Raw genomic sequence first — 18,219 nt, 5'->3', positions numbered from 1 at the left:
TCACCAGAAACTAAAATATAATTTCAGTTTCAGTGCTGTATATGTTTTTCAAACTAAATCAGCAAATCCTCTTATGGTGGCTTACTTAAGCCATTTGACCTACATACAGCAGGCAAATGAGTAAGCTTAAATGTTCCTTACTGTTGCTGCTTTTAGCAATAAACAAAATCATTAATGGTGATGAATAAAATAAACACAAGACTGATCTGATTTAATTTTTTTTCCCACAGATGGCATCTCACTACATAAGAGTAATTTTGTGTAATATTTCATTTCACTTTATAAGTTGAAACACAGATTTCTAAATTTATCTGTTTTCTTCCTTTAAACAACATTTTTGATTTTTATTCATTCTAATGTACATTTTTAGTGAAGATGTTGGAGATGTGCAAGTGTAACTAACTATACAGTATACTGCTTTATACTGCACTTATAGCAGGTAGTTTACAAAAAAAGCAAAAAAAAACCAACAAAAAACAAAAAAAAGCACAGCGAGTAACTTTTGGCACCTGGAAGCAATTTGGCACCAATAAACTGGGTTCATCCATTCATCTTCTGTATTTTCTCTGCTTTGGCCAGAGTCACAAGGAGCCAAAGCCTGGCACAAGACCAGAATACTATATAAGGAGTTTTATATTACAAGTATTTGTGTATATATGCAACAGATTTAAGTAAAATGGAAATCTATACTTAATAAAAATTATTTGAAAAACTCTACACACTGTTTTAAGTTACCAAGATCAGAACATTAAAATAACATGTTTAAAGAAAATGATTTGCATAAACCATCAAGACAACAGAAAGTAGTGGTGAGCTACTATGTACGTACATAATTCATTATTTTAAGCACAATCTGCCACATATCAGTGGCAGTTAACATGGCCTTGACTTGGCAAATTATCTCCAACGAAAGCGGTATTAACAGGCATTTAGACATGAACCCTGCATATGCAGCCTAGAAAAGAAGAACGTGCAACTACTAAATAAGACTTTATTACCAACACCCTCCGAATCCCATCTCATCGGTTCCCCCAGTTTCCAGCTATCCTCCACTCCTTTTTTCCTATATATTGCCTTGGGTTCCTGTAAGGCTAATCATTTTCCTCTGATGATAATTCCTTGTAGGAATTCGAAAGCTTAAGAATAAAAAAATATTTTAAGATACATGATTCATTTATTTCCTTTGTGGATTTCCAGCTACAAATATGCCAACCATATTACAAACCTTTGCCTGCATCCTCTGACTCACTCAGTCACTCATCAACAAAAACACTATTTCACATTTAGCTAAAAAGATGAAATTTTTAGGGTGGTACATCTAGGTCTGTAAGTATCCACTAAGAAAGGACATTTTGATATGTCAATATTTGGAAGTAAACCCCTCCTGCAACAGAAAAACTAAATACCCCAAAATCTCAAACTAATTTGTTAGAAATTTGGTGGTGTTTTAGAAGAAACATTATCTGACTCGTATTTTTTATTTGTTGATATCTGTCATTAATAATGCTGTAGTGAGTTTGACATTCTAAACCACAGTGTCCCTGTTTCACTGCCGGTTTTTTCAAATGAAGGCTGTCTACAGTAGCGACGTGAAAGGAGGAAAGTTCAGAGAACCTCAAAGAAGACATGTTTAGCAAATGAGGTATAAAACTGAAGTACTTGCCAGATGCAGTGGTTGTAAGTGTAGTCAGTAGTAGTGTAGTAAGAAGGGAGTTTAATATATAATCCTCCCTGAACACCCCCCCAAACACCCAACTTTATCTGCAACCTTGTGGCAAATGTCAATGCGGAGACTACAATTCCTATCAGCCAGTGACGATTTCATCAACACTTGCAGATATGAAATAAAAACAATATAAAAAAGCTCATCATCAAAGGTAGCAAGTGCTGCATTGTTGTTGTTTTTTTGTTTTGTTTTTTTCCTTAACCACTTTGGAATAATAATTTTATTGTCTCATTTGATAAGAGCATTTATCTTGGAGTCCCATCTTTTTGTCTCATCTTGGATTGTGTTTAGACTTGTTGCATTTACATAAAACACTTTTTTCCTATTTACTTTAATCAGGACCCTTTTCTGCAAAATGTGTTTACAAAACCAGTGTATAAAGTGTTTCCAAACTCTTAAGAGCAGTGTTCCATTCTTTCTTTCTAGGACCCATTCCGCCAAAACAACACTTAAAAACTTCCAAATTCAAATACCTGTTTTTAGTAAGTTTTGCTGTTGCAATTTTGCATGAAATATAACGTATTCAAAATGTAATGCAGCTGCTTTGCTTATTATCTGGGTAGAAGGACAGTGACAGCATGATGCACTTGACCAAGCATGCACTTAATTGTACTATGTACACGATAAGTGACAATAAACTAGACACAAACTGATTACACTACATTTTTTATTGTCTGCCAGCATATCGTCATTACGTTTGCAATACTAATCAACAATTAGCATTAAGAACTTTTTGAAGTTTAAAAAATTTTTTAAAAAAAGCACCCATAAAAATAAGTGGTGGAGCCAAGCCAAATATTGAACATAGTGAATCATAACTTTTTTTTCTATAGCTGATGGAGATGATGTTTTTCAGAATGTAATAAGAAGAGAACAGTATGGTGCTTTTTAATGAGTACAAGTAATTATTAACTTTTTTTTTTTGTAGACATTTTCAAACCCATTGTATACTAAGGAAGTACAAATTTTCGGCTTTGATGCTAATGGAAAGTTGAGATTTTTAGCTTTTCTTAGCTTTGAATGAATCAATTTTAAATCACAATTGTAACACTACTGAATACTGCTATTAGTGATGTCTGGTGCAATCTTTTTCACATCAGCCCCTGAAAGCATGCCTTATGTATCATCTACAATAATATCTCAGTTGTTCTTTTAATGATATGTGAGCTGAAATTATTGATTATGTCATGCACTTCGCATAAAACAATCAAAGACACACTTCTTTGTCTATGTTATGTTACGTCGTCAGTGTGAGCCTCTCCCAGTATTCATTGTGGTAACAATGAGAGGAGAAATTGTGCCAGCAGAGTTTAAGCACACAAATGTTTTCTGTTTTAACATTTCAGCCTGTTAATAATAAACATTAACAGATAAAGGAGTTCAGTGTGGTTTCATTATCCCTTCATGGCAGTTTTCATGAAGTTTCACATCATGAATCACAATGCAGAACATTCGAGGTTAACCAGATTCAAAGCCGGAGTGAAGCAGTACAGCATGTGCAGTAAACACCAGTTACAATGGGATAACTTAAAGTTACATACAAATCGCATTCGCTTTCATTCCGCCCTTATATTGCTTGATCACCTTCATTTTAGTGCTGTGATCAATTATGTTTTTTTTTATGTAATTGTGAAGCAAGTGTAATGTTGAAACCACTGCAAGTAATAAACTGAGATTGAGGTGAATGAGTCATGGCATATGGAGCTGGCTTGGCGAAAATTGTCGTTCCTCTATAAAATACAATTTAAGTGAAATTGATCTAGTACAGAGCCCCATAGGTGTCAGGAAAAAAATCTATTCAAATGAATTATTAGTCCATTTGGACAAATTATGAATCTGTTTGATTAAATAACGTAATTCGTTCAAACAGTTCATTTTTATTACCATAAGAAGCGTATGCCAATAGGGCATCCCTTTTGAGAAGGCTTTCAGCACCAGAAGAAATGTTATAAATTGTAACTGTGCTGCTGTGAAGATGCTGTGGACAGACTGGTGTTTTTGTCACACAACTTGAAGTTTCTTCAGTAGAATTTTACAATTGTATTAATTTTTTATGATATCTTTGTAAAATATTGGACAGAACTTGAAGTTCATAATTTTGTTTAAAATGTTGTGTGCTTGGGTTTTTTTATGTCTTTGTGCAATATATGGCAGAACTTCTTTACAAATTCTATAGTTTTTTTTGTGTGCAGTATTTGACAGAACTGTACATTTTTACTCTATAGTACAGTATGCTAGATTTTTGTTCTTGCTTGAATGCTGCACAATTAACTTTACAGCAGAGTACTTTGTTTATCCAGACTGTAATGTTCATGTCCTGTAGTTCAGTTATGATTAGCATTTTATTCCCTTTGGATCCATATCTTATTTACATTTAGGGTAAGTGTCTGTTTAAAACGCACTCATTATAATAGTTTTGTTGGTCTTAGTGCAGTTTTTTGAGTAAATCCTATAGACCACTTTGAAATGTTTTTCTTATAATTGCATTTTTTGATCTCAGTAATACTTTGACTGGTGATTTTAATGTTTTTGTATTATCTTACTTCAGTTTTAAGTAAATAAGTAAGACCTGTTTTCCTTAACTGTTTTTTCCATTAATCTCATCAGTAAGCTACAATTAATATTCTGTTAACAAGAGCTAGATCAACAAGACTTTTACAAACATTTTTTAAAGGATCCACAATAATATCTAATTATCATTATCATCAAAGTCCCAGAATAATAATAATAATAATAATATATTTTATTTTTACAAGGCACCTTTCAGAGAACTCAAGGACACCGAACAAACAATAAATAAATAAATAAATAAATAAAAGACGCAATTATAAACAACTTAAAACATCAGAAAATCTAAAAATTAAAACCAAATAAAACCACTGTAATCATAAAGAAAAAGCCATTTCAAACAGATGCATTTTAAGTTTACATTTGAAGAATGAATATGATTTGATGTTTCTGAGCTCGGTAGGTAATGAATTCCAGAGCTCGGGAGCAGAACGGCTGAATGCTCTGCTCCCCATGGTGGTTAGACGGGCAAGAGGGACGGTCAGATGGGTGGAAGAAGAGGATCCAAGGTTACGGGAGGGAATGGCAACATGAAGAAGGTCAGACAGACATGGAGGGGCGAGGTTATGAATGCCCTTAAATGTTAATTGCAGAATCTTAAAATCAGTTTGAAACTTAATCTGGAGCCAATGAAGCTGCTGCAAGACCGGAGTAATATGGTGAATAGATGGGGTTCGAGTAATGATGCATGCTGCAGAATTCTGGACTAACTGAAGCTTATGAAGACATTTATTAGGGAGACCAAAGAGGAGTGAATTGCAGTAGTCCAGCCGAGAAGTGACAAGACTATGAACAAGAATGGCAGTGGTATGAGGAGTGAGGGAGGGGCGAATGCGATTAATATTACGTAGGTGGAAGTAAGCAGACCGGGTGATGTTATTAATGTGAGATTGGAAAGATAGAGTACTGTTGAGGATGACACCCAGACTCTTGACCTGAGATAATGGGGAAACAACAGAGTTATCAATAATAAGAGAAAGATTATTGCTTTTGGATGATGATGATTTTGAACCAATTAGGAGAACCTCAGTTTTGTCATTGTTTAATTTAAGAAAATTCGAAGAAAACCAGGATTTAATTTCAGTAATGCAGTCAATAAGCGAAGGTGGTGGAAAAGAGGAGGTGGGTTTACTAGCAAGGTAGAGCTGGGTGTCATCAGCATAACAGTGAAAATTAATGTTATATTTACGAAAAATATTGCCAAAGGGAAGAAGGTAAATAATAAAAAGAAGAAGTAACAGTGGTGGGTTGGGATGTGGTTTTAAGCTATATGAACTGAGTGTGGCCTGAGAGGTAGGATCTAAACCAATCAACGAATAATCTATTTAGGAGAGTGGTATGACAAATACAGTAATCCGTCCTCGACCGCAGGGGTTTCGTTCCAGAACCCCCCGCGAAAGGTGAAAATCTATGAAGTAAAAACCATATGATCATATGGTTATTTTTATATATTTTAAGCCCTTATAAACTCTCCCACACTATTATAAACATTTCTCGCACGATTATACAGCATAAACCCTATGTATTCTCTTAGATATTAGGTAAGATTCGTTGAAATTATGTACGTATGTAAACACACTGTTTATGTACAATAAAACCTAAATATTATTTTAAAGATATCGAGCGTCTCAGATATCACATATGTTACAGCCATTACGACAGACAGGCCACCAGCAACAAATACGTACAATGCAAGAAAAATTGTATACAGTAATATGTGTGTACAGTGACACTAAACTATGTACATGTAATAAGTACTGTACGTAGAAAATTAATTATGGTTACTCACCAACAATAACAAGACGACTTGTCCGATAACGATGAGTTTAATTTTACTGCACAACAAAGGGGAGTGTTACAGCTCTTCTAAAGGAGCCTCTTCAGGCGATTGTGTAGCACCGCCGTTGTTCTTCTTCCAGCAGTCTTCAATCCAAATCCCTAAAGCAGATTCCATCTGGACTACTGCCTTATTACATCCACTTACAACTTGTTTTGCGCCCTGGTTAAAGGACGCTGCGGCCGTAGATCTTGTATGCTTTTCCTCCTTTTTAAATAAAAAGAATCATGGACTCATTGATGCCGTAATGGCTTCCTACAGCGGTGTAGCTGTTCCCTGCCTTCAACATATCCAAAACTTTTACCTTTTCGGCAATCGTTAGCATCTTCCATTTACGCTTGGGCACGGCCCCTGAAGCAGTAGTAGGAGCAGATCGTTTTGGAGCTATAATGAAGGGCTTGACTATGCACAAAGATAAACAAAAAAAGAGCACAAAAGTTAACTCTTTACACAGTGAAACACGTTGAGGCTGAATGAGCGAGTTGAGACTTCCTGGTTAACGCAGAGGAATTGAATTTGGCGCTCCGTCGCTGAGCCAATCAGCACACAGGAACTTAACTGCGTGCTCTGATTGGGTAGCTTCTCAGCCATCCCCCAATAGCGTCCCTTGTATGAAATCAACTGGGCAAACCAACTGAGGAAGCATGTACCAGAAGTTAAAAGACCCATTGTCCGCAGAAACTTGCGAAGCAGTGAAAAATCTGCATTATATATTTAGATATGCTTACATATAAAATCCGCGATAGAGTGAAGCCACAAAAGTCAAAGCGCGATACAGCAAGGGATTACTGTAGTATCAAAGGCTGCACTCAGATCAAGGAGGATGAGAATAGTAATTAGACCGGAGTCCGCAGCCATAAGGAGGTCATTGGTAATTTTAACAAGTGCCGTTTCTGTACTATGAAGAGGGCGAAAACCAGACTAGAATTTTTCATATAGATTATTATGAGACAAGTGGGTGTGAAGTTGGATAGCTACTATTTTTTAAAGAATTTTGGAGATAAAGGGCAAATTAGAAATAGCACGAAAATTATTGAAATTAGTAGGATCAGCACCAGGTTTTTTCAGTATTGGGGGGGGGGGGTTATAGCAGCAGTTTTAAAAGATGAGGGAATAATACCAGTAGTAAGAGAAGAGTGAATGATGGCAGAATTGAGAGGGATTAAAGAGGGGAGGCAGGCTTTAACCAGAACTGTAGGCAGGGGGTCCAGCTGACAAGTAGATAACTTAGATTTGCAGATGAGATCTGAGATTTCAGAGGAAGTGGGAAGCTGGAAAGAAGAGAAAGAGTGAATAGGCGAGTGTAGTTCAGAAGGAATACAGAGAGGATCTGGACCAAGGTGCTGATGTATCCTTTGGATTTTCTCATTGAAAAAGGACATAAGAGAATTACAGAAAGCAGTTGAGTAAAGGTGAGATGGTAAAGAGTCTGAAGGTTGTGTAATATTATTAAGTAAAGAAAACAAAGACTTGGTGTTACCTGTATTACAAGTAATTAACTGAGTGTAATAATTAGATTTGGTTTGGGCTATACAATCCTTTTAATAGAGTACATGATTTTTATACATCTCTTTGTGGACAAAGAGTCCAGATTTTTTATATAACCTTTCAAGTTGCCTACCCTTAGCTTTCAGAAGCCAAAGTTCAGGTGTAAACCAGCGGGCAGAAAAAGAAACAGATCTGGTTTTTAGTGGAGCAAGAGAATTAAGAAAACCATTAAGACAAGTGTTATAATATGAGACCAGTTCTATGGGAGTGGATAAATGATAAAAGTCCATTTGGGAATCAATTCTAGAAGACAGCAAATTCAAGTTAATATTCTTAATGTTACGAAAGGCCATGAGACATGGAAGCTTAGAAACAGAAAAGGTAAGTTTGGCATTGAATGAAAGGAGAAAATGATCGGTTATAGTGAGTTCATCTGCTGTAAGATCGAGAGGAACAACACCAGAGCAGCAGATCAGGTCCAAGATATGTCCTTTACAATGGGTAGGAACATCAGTGTGCTGCTGGTATCCAAAACTCTCCAGGCAAGATAAAAAGTCTCTAGTGAGAGGGATATTGATATTGTCCAGATGTGTATTAAAATCCCCAGCAGAATTATATTTGGAGTAATTGTAGATAAATGGGTAAGGAAGGTAGCAAGATCGTTCAAAAAATTGTTGTTTGATTTAGTAGGACGGTAGACAGTTGCAATGATGGTAGGAACTGGCCCAGACAGTTGACACACAGTTGATTCAAAAGAGCTAACAGCAGGAGCAGGCAACGGCAGAACTTTCCACTTCTCGCGATAAATTATCGCGACACCTCCGCCATGGCCAGAGGCACGGGGTTGACAAGTGTAAACAAACCCCGTTTGTTACATTCATTAAGTTGTGAAAAGTCTTGAGGTTGCTGCCAAGTCTTGGTTAAACAGAGAAAGTCAAACTTACGGTCAATGAGGAGATCCTGAATGAGATGTCCCTTGCTTGTGAGTGTGAAGATGTTCAGTAGACCAAAGCGGACAATGTTGCTGTCGCATTTGACAGTGGTCTTAGTCGACCGAGCTAAGCTGGCCAACACGCTATGGTCAGCGTTCCTATCTGTGTTATGTGGAGGGTGCCGAAAATCAGACCAAAAAGAGTTAATTCCTTTCAGAATCTCTGGCGGGACCCACGATGAATGTATCTCCGACGAGGGAGAAGTATGATGTCCGGGTCGAAATACAGCACCGACAGCAGAGGCACAGACTGGAGCAGACGCAGTCAAAGAAGCTCAGCAGCTGGGTACTGGAGGAGGTCAGTCGCAGGTTGGATAACGAGCGACAGAAGACTCCAAACAAACATTAACCAAGCGAATATCCTACCCAGTCCACATTGTAGGCAAGGCCACAGGCAGCTCAGGCGTCCAGAGAACAAACCGGTAGGCTTCAAACGAAATGGGGGTTAGGCTGAAGCTAAATGCATACACAGCATACACAGCCACGCAGAGATGTCAGCAAAAATGGCAAAAAAATACCATCAAAATCACTAGTGATAGCAAAATCAATAGTCTAGTTACCGGCGAGCAGCGACGACCAGTCCTGCCAGCGTTCACTCAAACCGGAAGTCCTAGAATATATAGAGATACAATTTTTTGGTAGTATCGCACACGCCTACCTGCACCACTAAGGACTGTAGGAATAATATTAGCCCCTGGTTAAAAAATGGACTACTATAAATCCTTATATTCTACTGAATTTAAAGAAGACAATACACAATCTAATGCATTTCTGGATACATTACAGATGCCACAAATAGGTACTTGTAGTGCGGAGGAACTGGATAAACCACTGGCGCTATCAGAATTACTAGATGCTATAAAGTCACTTCAAGGCGAGATAGCAGCAGGCCCTGATGGCTACCCTGCAGAATTTTATAAGAAATTCTCCACTCAGCTAGCTCCCGTCCTATTAGCAACATTTATAGAAGCTAGAGACAATCAAATTCTACCTCAAACTTTTTGCCAAGCATTAATCACCGTCTTTCCTAAACAAAATAAGGACTAATCACAATGTGAATCATACAGACCAATTTCACTTCTGAATAATGATGTTAAGATACTCTCAAAAATCATAGCTAGAAGGATGGAGAAAGTGCTGCCTTCGGTAATATCACAAGATAAAACTGGATTTATCAAGGGTCGACACTTATCTTCCAATCTTCAACGCCTGTTTAATGTAATATACTCACCAACAAAGTCAAACACCCCAGAAATATTGTTATCATTGGATGCAGAAAAAGCATTTGACATGATTGAATGGAAATACCTTTTCACTACATGGATCAAACTACTATATACCAATCCAGAAGCTTCAGTTTGTATTAACAACATTTGTTCAGACTACTTCAAACTAGAACGTGGTACCCGACAAGGTTGCCCCTTGTCGAAATTCTTATCAGATAAAGGGGATTTTCAGAGAAGGACTGGAACAGAAAATTTCTCTGTATGCAGATGATATGGTACTGTATACATCAGATCCACAAAATTCTGTGCCTGCAGTCTTAACAGCACCTACAGAATTTCAAGAGATCTTTGGTCTCTGAATTAATTTGAATAAAAGTGTGCTCTTTCCAGTGAATTCTCAAGCGCACAATGTTAGATTGGACACCTTCCCTTTTATCATCGCAGATCAGTTTAAATACCTAGGGGTAAACATCACAAGTAAACATAAAGCTCTTCATCAACAAAATTTTGTCGTCTGTATGGAAAATATTAAGCAAGACTTGCATAGTTGGTCAACCCTTCATCTCACTCTAGCTGGAAGAATTAACGTTGTTAAGATTAAATATTCTTCCTAAGCTACTTTTTTATTTCAAAACATTCCAATATACATTAATAAATCATTTTTTAAGCAATTAGATTCAACAATGACCTAATTTATTTGGAACTCAAAATACCCACGTATCCAAAGAGCGACCCTACAAAGACCTAAGGCAGAAGGTGGCAACTTTGAGTTTTATTACTGGCCAGCAAACATATAAGCTATAAAAACCTGGATACAAATAGATGAACATACACAGGCTTGGTCCGCAATGGAAGTAAAATCCTGCAGGACTAATTTATATCCCCTGCTTTGTGCCCCAATAAATGCAAGTTATCGGCAATATACTAATAACCCAATTGTGCTTCACTCACTCAGAATATGGAACCAATGTAGAAAGCATTTTAAGATGGAGAATCTTTTATCTGTGGCACTTCTGCAAGAGAACCTCCTCTTTCAACCCTCACAAACGTATGCAGTTTTTAATATCTGGAAAAGGTTTGGGATTAAATTGCTTAGAGATCTTTATATAGACAACATCTTTGAATCCTATGAACAATTACACACCAAATTTAACTTTCTAGCCACACATTTCTTTCACTATCTTCAAATTAGGAACTTTGTTAAACAGAACCTGCCCGATTTTCCTCATCTTGCACCCTCCTCCATGCCGGAAAAAATATTGCTCAATTTCAAGGACTTAAAACACCATCTCTGCAATATATAAAATTATCTTGCAGTCCCTCCCTTTTAAAGATCCAAGAGGACAATGGGAAAAAGATCTCTTAATCAATATGTCAGAAAAGGAGGGGAAAATAGCAATGCAGAGACTTCACTCGAGCTCTATATGTACAAAGCATACAATTATTCAACTCAAAATTGTATATTGAGCACATCTGTCTCACTGAAAACTGTCCAAAATGTTTCAAGGGCAAGATCCAACCTGCGAACGCTGCAATCAAGTGCCAGCTTTACTGGGTCATATGTTCTGGGCCTGCACCAAATTAACATCATCTTGGACCAAAATTTTTATGTGCCCTTCAGACAGCCTTGGTGTCACAATCCCTCCTAACCCATTAACAGCTGTTTTTGGTGCTCTTCCAGATGGGTTTAAAGTGGAGAAGGACAAACTGATTGCATTCACTACATTTTTGGCACACAGACTTATTTTGCTAAACTGGAAGAATCCTAACTCTCCTCTTTTAAGTCAGTAGGAAACCGATGTTTTATATTATTTGAAGTTGGAAAAAATCAAATATTCATTTAGAGGATCTGTACAGAATTTTTTCAAAACCTGGCAGGATCTAATCAATAATACCTTGGAATCCTAACCCATTAACAGCTGTTTTTGGTGCTCTTCCAGATGGGTTTAAAGTGGAGAAGGACAAACTGATTGCATTCACTACATTTTTGGCACACAGACTTATTTTGCTAAACTGGAAGAATCCTAACTCTCCTCTTTTAAGTCAGTAGGAAACCGATGTTTTATATTATTTGAAGTTGGAAAAAATCAAATATTCATTTAGAGGATCTGTACAGAATTTTTTCAAAACCTGGCAGGATCTAATCAATAATACCTTGGAATAAGCTGTAAATGCACCGAGGAAGCAATTATCTCCACATTTCTTTTTCTTCTCCATTTATCTCTATTGCCCTATTAAACTCATCAATTTAGGTATGTCTACAAGCCTTAAGTTTTACTCTGTTGGCCATGCTCTCTCTCTCAGGGGTGGGGGGCGACTTGTTTTCAATCCTATCTTTTGTAAAAATTGATCTATTTGTATGGAATGATTACAATAAAATTAATACAATTTTGAAAAAAACAATCGTTAGTTATATAGTACTTCTGATACATCCACTTTTAAAAAAAACTGCACTATAACTGAAGCCCATTGACTTAGAAACTTTTCCGGGCGAAACCAGTAACACGTCTAGTATGTGATATACACAGTTATATTTTACATTTATCCCTTTGAGATTATCCTCATTTACAGTATACCTGCAAACATGCCATCATCAAACAATTGAAGTAAATTGATGCTAATAAGGCCAATGATGTCTATATTCATTCATTATTTTATTTAGTTTAAGAACTGTTTTTTTTCCTTTCTAAAATGCATTTTAGCTCTCCATGAACTGTTAACTTTAAACTGCTGTTTCTATAACTGAAGTACTTAAGCATGTGATTTTATTATATTGTTGTCCGCATGTTTATCTAGCAAAATTTTACACCGGATGCCCTTCCTGACATAACCCTCCCCATTTATCCGGGCTTGGGACTGGCACGAAGAAACACACTGGTTTGTGCATCCCCTGTGGCTGGGTTAAGTGTTTGATTTTATATCTAAGGCGTATGTCAGAGCATGTCTTGGTCAATGTTTAACGTTCTGACATTTGGACATTACTTAGGCCTGTCGTAATTATGGATTTTCACTGTAAAGCCATTGATAATGCTAAATTGCCTCTAATTTTAAACTGCAGCAAATTAAATTTGCTGAAGACATAGATATGCGATTTATTCTTCTTAGCAGACATTTCTTTACATTGCACCGTATCACTGACGGGAGTATTTCATTTTACTATTCCAAATTGTATTTAAAAGATTACAAATGCATGCTTCATGTGATACTCGTGGGTGTGGAGTACACTAAAATCAAATGAAACTTAAAAAAGGCATCATAGAAGTGCTTCCACTTTTTTGTACTACTAGAAATGTCCATACTTTGGATATTTTGCACCATAAAAAGTAAACAGTGCTATTAACATGCAAGACTTACAAACTACAGAAGCGTTTCCTACCACAGAGATTTTCTTTCTAATAAAGAGTACTAGTAATTACAGCCATAGAATGCATTTAATCTACAAGTGTGTTAAAGTAATTGAAAAAAATTTTATTGGTATAGTTTGAGTGCTACACACAGTGATGTGTACACTGGTGAAGAAATTAAGTGAATCTGTGCATCATATACTGCGATGTGAATGTTTTAGTCAAGTGTACTGTTTCTTTTTTAATTCATTAATTCTTTATTTGACCCCCTCCCCAACAAGACAACCACAATGTTTCCTTATATGTTTACAGCATCAGATTAAAAGTTTTCAAAAATAAGAGATTATATCTGTTGTAGCTGGTTTACTACTGTAGCCTTAGAGCAGTTGTTCTTAAACTTTATTTTTCTAGTGACGCAATTTTGAAATAAGTTTGAGCTCCAAAATCTTCAAGATCTGTCATCCCTGTTGTTTGGTTCCCCTTGTAGAATGCCACAGACCATCATCCAGAGGGGAGAATCGCCAAAACAAAAGCAATACCATTTACCTGAAGTACCTGTGGCAATTCATTGCAAGAAATTCTGCAACCTGTACGCTAGTTCATCATACTGAACACTCATTGAAGCGTTTACACTCACAGGGCCATTGTCAGTCAACATTGCTGCTTTTGCTAATTTTTACATATGATTTTTGTGAAGGCAGTTTTTCTTTAGCTACACAAATAGTGTCCATTGTGGGATGTGATCAAAGATAGATGGAATCTAACTGCTACTTGGAAGTTTGCAAATGATGGTTTACAGGGCAAAGTAAACACGGACACAGTGAAATAGAAGTTAGCAATGCCTTATTGTATAGTTGCTAATAGTAATTGATCAGTCATATGTTTATGTCATTTCTCGGCTCTATGCTGTTTGAAGATCTATTTGAATTACTAAATGTGCTATGATACTTGACATATGCAAAGTGTTATTACTAAATAAGAACTCCCTCTCCCTCTTCACATACAGCTTGTGAAAGCACACATTCTGACTCTCCTCTGCTTGAGTTCTGTAACACACAGATATACAAACACACATGTTTTGTAGTGTTACAATCTCAAAACACCTAATCAAATCATGATTCTAATGACAACAGGAAGGAGGGAGAGTAGAATCTATCACAGCTGCACTGGGTGGAAATCAGGAATTGAATCCAGATAGTTGATGGTACGTGATGAACTCCACTCACATAAACCCCAACATGGGACAGTTTGTTATCAAGAACAAATTTTTATCAATTTTAAAACTGTAGTTCCCATAATTTTAAGGATGCAAAGAAGTGAAATTTTTTTTAACCATTGGAGACTGGAGCATTGAAGCTGCAAACTGTACCCTATAGTTCTGTAAACGAGATAGATGTTTTGATACAGAGCAATATATTCAGTGTCCGGTGGTAACTGGAGCATTTTTGCAAGTACTGTATATAAACAGTCAGTACATAGTACTGTGTGTATCATTTTCTTGCAGAAATCTCAACGTTTAAATAAAATGATAAAATGAAAATAACATGGTATTCAACTGCAAACTCAAAATCCAGTTTTGCCTTATGCTAAAAAACCAAGGCACACAATTAGAAAGGTGCACTCTGTACTGAATAATTATCCTCACCCCCACACAAGACAGTCTGCATCCCATTGAATAAGAAACATAGCAGGGTGTAACACCCAACTTTTGTGACAAAATCCCAACTCCATGGAAATAAGTTTTCTTCTAGCATGAAATGAAGAAGGGGCACAAAAAAGAAGAAGGTGTTGCAGAAGACTTCCATTTACATAGAATGTGCTCCATTTTAATCAACCACTTTTAACAGTGTCAAAAAACATACTATTTTTATTACTATAGTTTTATTTTTATTTATGTGTTGATCAGATTTCATTAAATAATTAAGTTAACAACTAAGAAACAGTTTGTTTGCTAAAATGAGTTGGTTTCTCTTTCCCAAAATTACTCCAGAGTCTTCTCCTGGCACCTTTAGGCTGCCTTCTAATCTGTAAACGGTTATAAGTGCTGAAGTTTTGCAAGCTGTACACTTCTTTTAATGAATTAACCAAAAACATAATCTGTCTCCATGCAAAAATACAGCTTTTGTGCATAATAATTTTAGGAGCGCTTGGCCAATTAATATCAACCAGGCACTAATTTACATATACCAAACAACCAAAACATTAAAACCTCCTGTATAATATTGTGTATGCCCCCCTGTTACCACCAAAACAGCTCTGACCAACTGAAGCATGAATGCCACAAGACCTCTGAAGGTGACCTTCAAGGTTTCCAGCACCATAGATGTTAGCAGCAGATCCTTTAAGTCCTGTATGTTGTGAGATGGGGGCCTCCATGAATTGGACTTGTTTTTCTGGCACATTCCACAGATTTTGGAGGCTAAGTCAAAACTTTGAACTCTTTGTCATGTTCCTCAAACCATTCCTGAACAATTTTTGCATTATCCTGCTAAAACACATCACTGCCATCGGGAAATACTGTTGCCATGAAGGGATGTATGTGATCTGCAACGATCTTTAGGTAGGTAGTGGTGTGTCAAAATAACATCCACATGAATGCCAGGACCCAAGGTTTCCTAGCAGAACGTTCCCTGAGCATCACATTGCCTCATACAGCTTGCTTTCTTCCTATAATGCATTCCGCTGCCATCTCTTCCCTAGGTAAATGATACACATGCACCTGGCTGTCCTCATAATATAAAAGAAAACATGATTTATCAGGCCAGACCACCTTTTTCCATTGCTCCATGCTTGAGTTCTGACACTCATATGCATGCTATAGGGGGTTTCAGCAGTAGACAGGGGTCAGCAAGGGCACTCGAAACCGGCGTGCGGGTACACTGCCCCATACACATCAAACTGTGAGGCACTGTGTGTTCATACACCTTTTTCTCATGCCCAACATTACGTTTTTCAGCAATTTGTGCTACAGTAGCTCATCTTCAATTAATTGCAAAATATTTTAAATTACACTATTATTACATTGTCTCAAGTGTTTTGATAATATCATATTCCTGTGTCCCTGGCAGCTCCCATGGCTAGTAAGAACTAAAACTTCCTACCTGTAAATAGAACTAAAGCTGAGAATAATTCTCACTGTAAGAACTGTTATCATCTTGAAATAGTTTCCAGTGTACAGAATGCTACTGTGATATTTACTTGCCTACAATTAAAAAAAGTGCTGGAATACTTTGATATTCTTTGTTGTAATTCTCTCTTCTCTAAAACTCTGAGTCAAGAGTCAGTGTTTATATTGCGTTAATGACCTTCATGTGACACTTAGTTTGAGAAACATGCAATAGAAATTTACAGGCTTATTTTTAATGATCATTTTTACAACCCTTTTTTAACTACATGCTTGTTTGAAATGTTGTCAAAGCTGTTTAAAAAAGCTCACCAGTTAACAATCAGATTGTACTAATGAGTACCAATCTTTAAGTAATTAAATATGATAAAGAAAAATCAAAACAACAGTCAGGGTTTCTCATGTATCAACAACTTAGTCATCTTATTTGCAGTTGAAGGTAACAAAGGGTGCTTGTTTAGGTGCATCTGTCACTTCATTTCTAAATATACTGACACTCTTCCCTTCAATTTAGGGTTTCTATGTGGATAATAAATGACACAATATGTTACACTGAACAGCTATAATTTGCACAGCAATTTGGAAGCAATGATTCATTTTAAGTATCAGTAATTGCCGAAGTTGCTGTAAATGGTACTTTTACACCTAACAGCACTGTCTCAGTTAAATTCTTGCTGAGACAGTATAAATGGAAATGAGGTAATACAATCGAGAGGCTAACTATTGAAATTGCATTGTTATTAAGGATTTTTGATTAATTAATGAATGGTGACATTTTGTTGATGGTTTGTTTTATTGAAAATATTTCTTTGTGCTTGTCTAAAGTCTGCTGCTAGCTAGTCACAACCTGTGCTTGATAGACTGAGGAATTTCTGTTCTTATTAGACATAAGTAATGTGAAGCTCTCTCAAAGAATACTGCAGTATTCATTACATTTTTTTCCCAATGACAGTTTTACGAAAATATTATTTATGCTTAACATATGGTATGTGATTTGCATTTTTTTTTTTCTCTTGCTTGTAATTTTTGGTTTTGTGGCACTTCTCATTGGCTTTTTAAAATGTGTTTGCTGTCAAGGTATGCAATTCACGTGCAAGTCCCTGTCCATTTTTGGGCAGCGTACTGATGATGTTAACAGATTCTGCCCTTGATTAGGATGAGTCACGTTTGCGTTAACTGTTTTTATGGTAATTACTGTGTCTGTGTGAAGCACTCAGATATATCTACCATCATCCTGCAAGGAAAGTTATTTTCAGAATTCATATTTAGTAGTATAAGAGCTGTGTTTCAGTTAGGGTTTGACTTGTAAAGAAGTGATATTCTAGGTGTTGATTCCTGCTTTTTAAGCTTTCTGTTTAAGACCGAGTCCTTACAGACAGAATTTTTTTATTTGAAACATTGATTTGTTACTGAATTAAAGTCTCTTTTCTCCCAAAGGGTAAGTTTTTAGAAAAGTTTTCTTTTGCAATGTGTTAGAATATTTGTTTTATTTTCATTGCAGACTCTTGTCATCAAAAACTATAGAAACATATATATATATATATATATATATATATATATATATATATAGAAATGGAATCTTAAACATTGTTTAGTAAATTACTTATATTATTAGTGATATTCTTTAGTGTGTTTGCATTCAATGCAAATAATCTAATGCAAAGAACACTTACTGATGCTACTTTGTTTGAGAATGAGGTGTAGATTTTTCCTGTTGTTGGCAGGTTTTTGTGCAGTGTTAATAATGTTACAGATTGTAAAACTACTGATTGAGATACATTTATATCATATTTATTTTGTCCATCCTGCATAGAATATATCATGCTTACCTTTCACTTAACACAGGTACAGTAAAATATAAAAACGTTCTAAAAATGCTAAAAGTGGCAAAATTTTAAATTCATTCTATAAAGTT

General features: G+C 36.2%; 1 protein-coding gene across 3 annotated transcripts in view; it reads left to right on the top strand.

Moving 5' to 3' along the window:
• The window catches only part of pals2b (protein associated with LIN7 2, MAGUK p55 family member b), a 209,882-nt gene that overhangs the window by 64,910 nt on the left and 126,753 nt on the right, over positions 1-18,219 (top strand). The window contains exon 1 of one of the 3 annotated variants that reach the window (XM_051935763.1): positions 17,633-17,742. The exons of the other annotated variants lie outside the window; for them this stretch is intronic. The gene's annotated coding sequence lies outside the window, so the exon portion shown is untranslated. Of the gene's footprint in view, positions 1-17,632; positions 17,743-18,219 lie in introns of those variants that run through there. 3 annotated transcript variants of the gene reach the window in all.

Source organism: Erpetoichthys calabaricus, chromosome 13, assembly GCF_900747795.2.
Source record: "Erpetoichthys calabaricus chromosome 13, fErpCal1.3, whole genome shotgun sequence".
Classification (NCBI taxonomy): domain Eukaryota; kingdom Metazoa; phylum Chordata; class Cladistia; order Polypteriformes; family Polypteridae; genus Erpetoichthys; species Erpetoichthys calabaricus.
The sequence above is the reverse complement of the archived record's forward strand: the minus strand, read 5'-3'. Positions and strand labels throughout refer to the sequence as shown.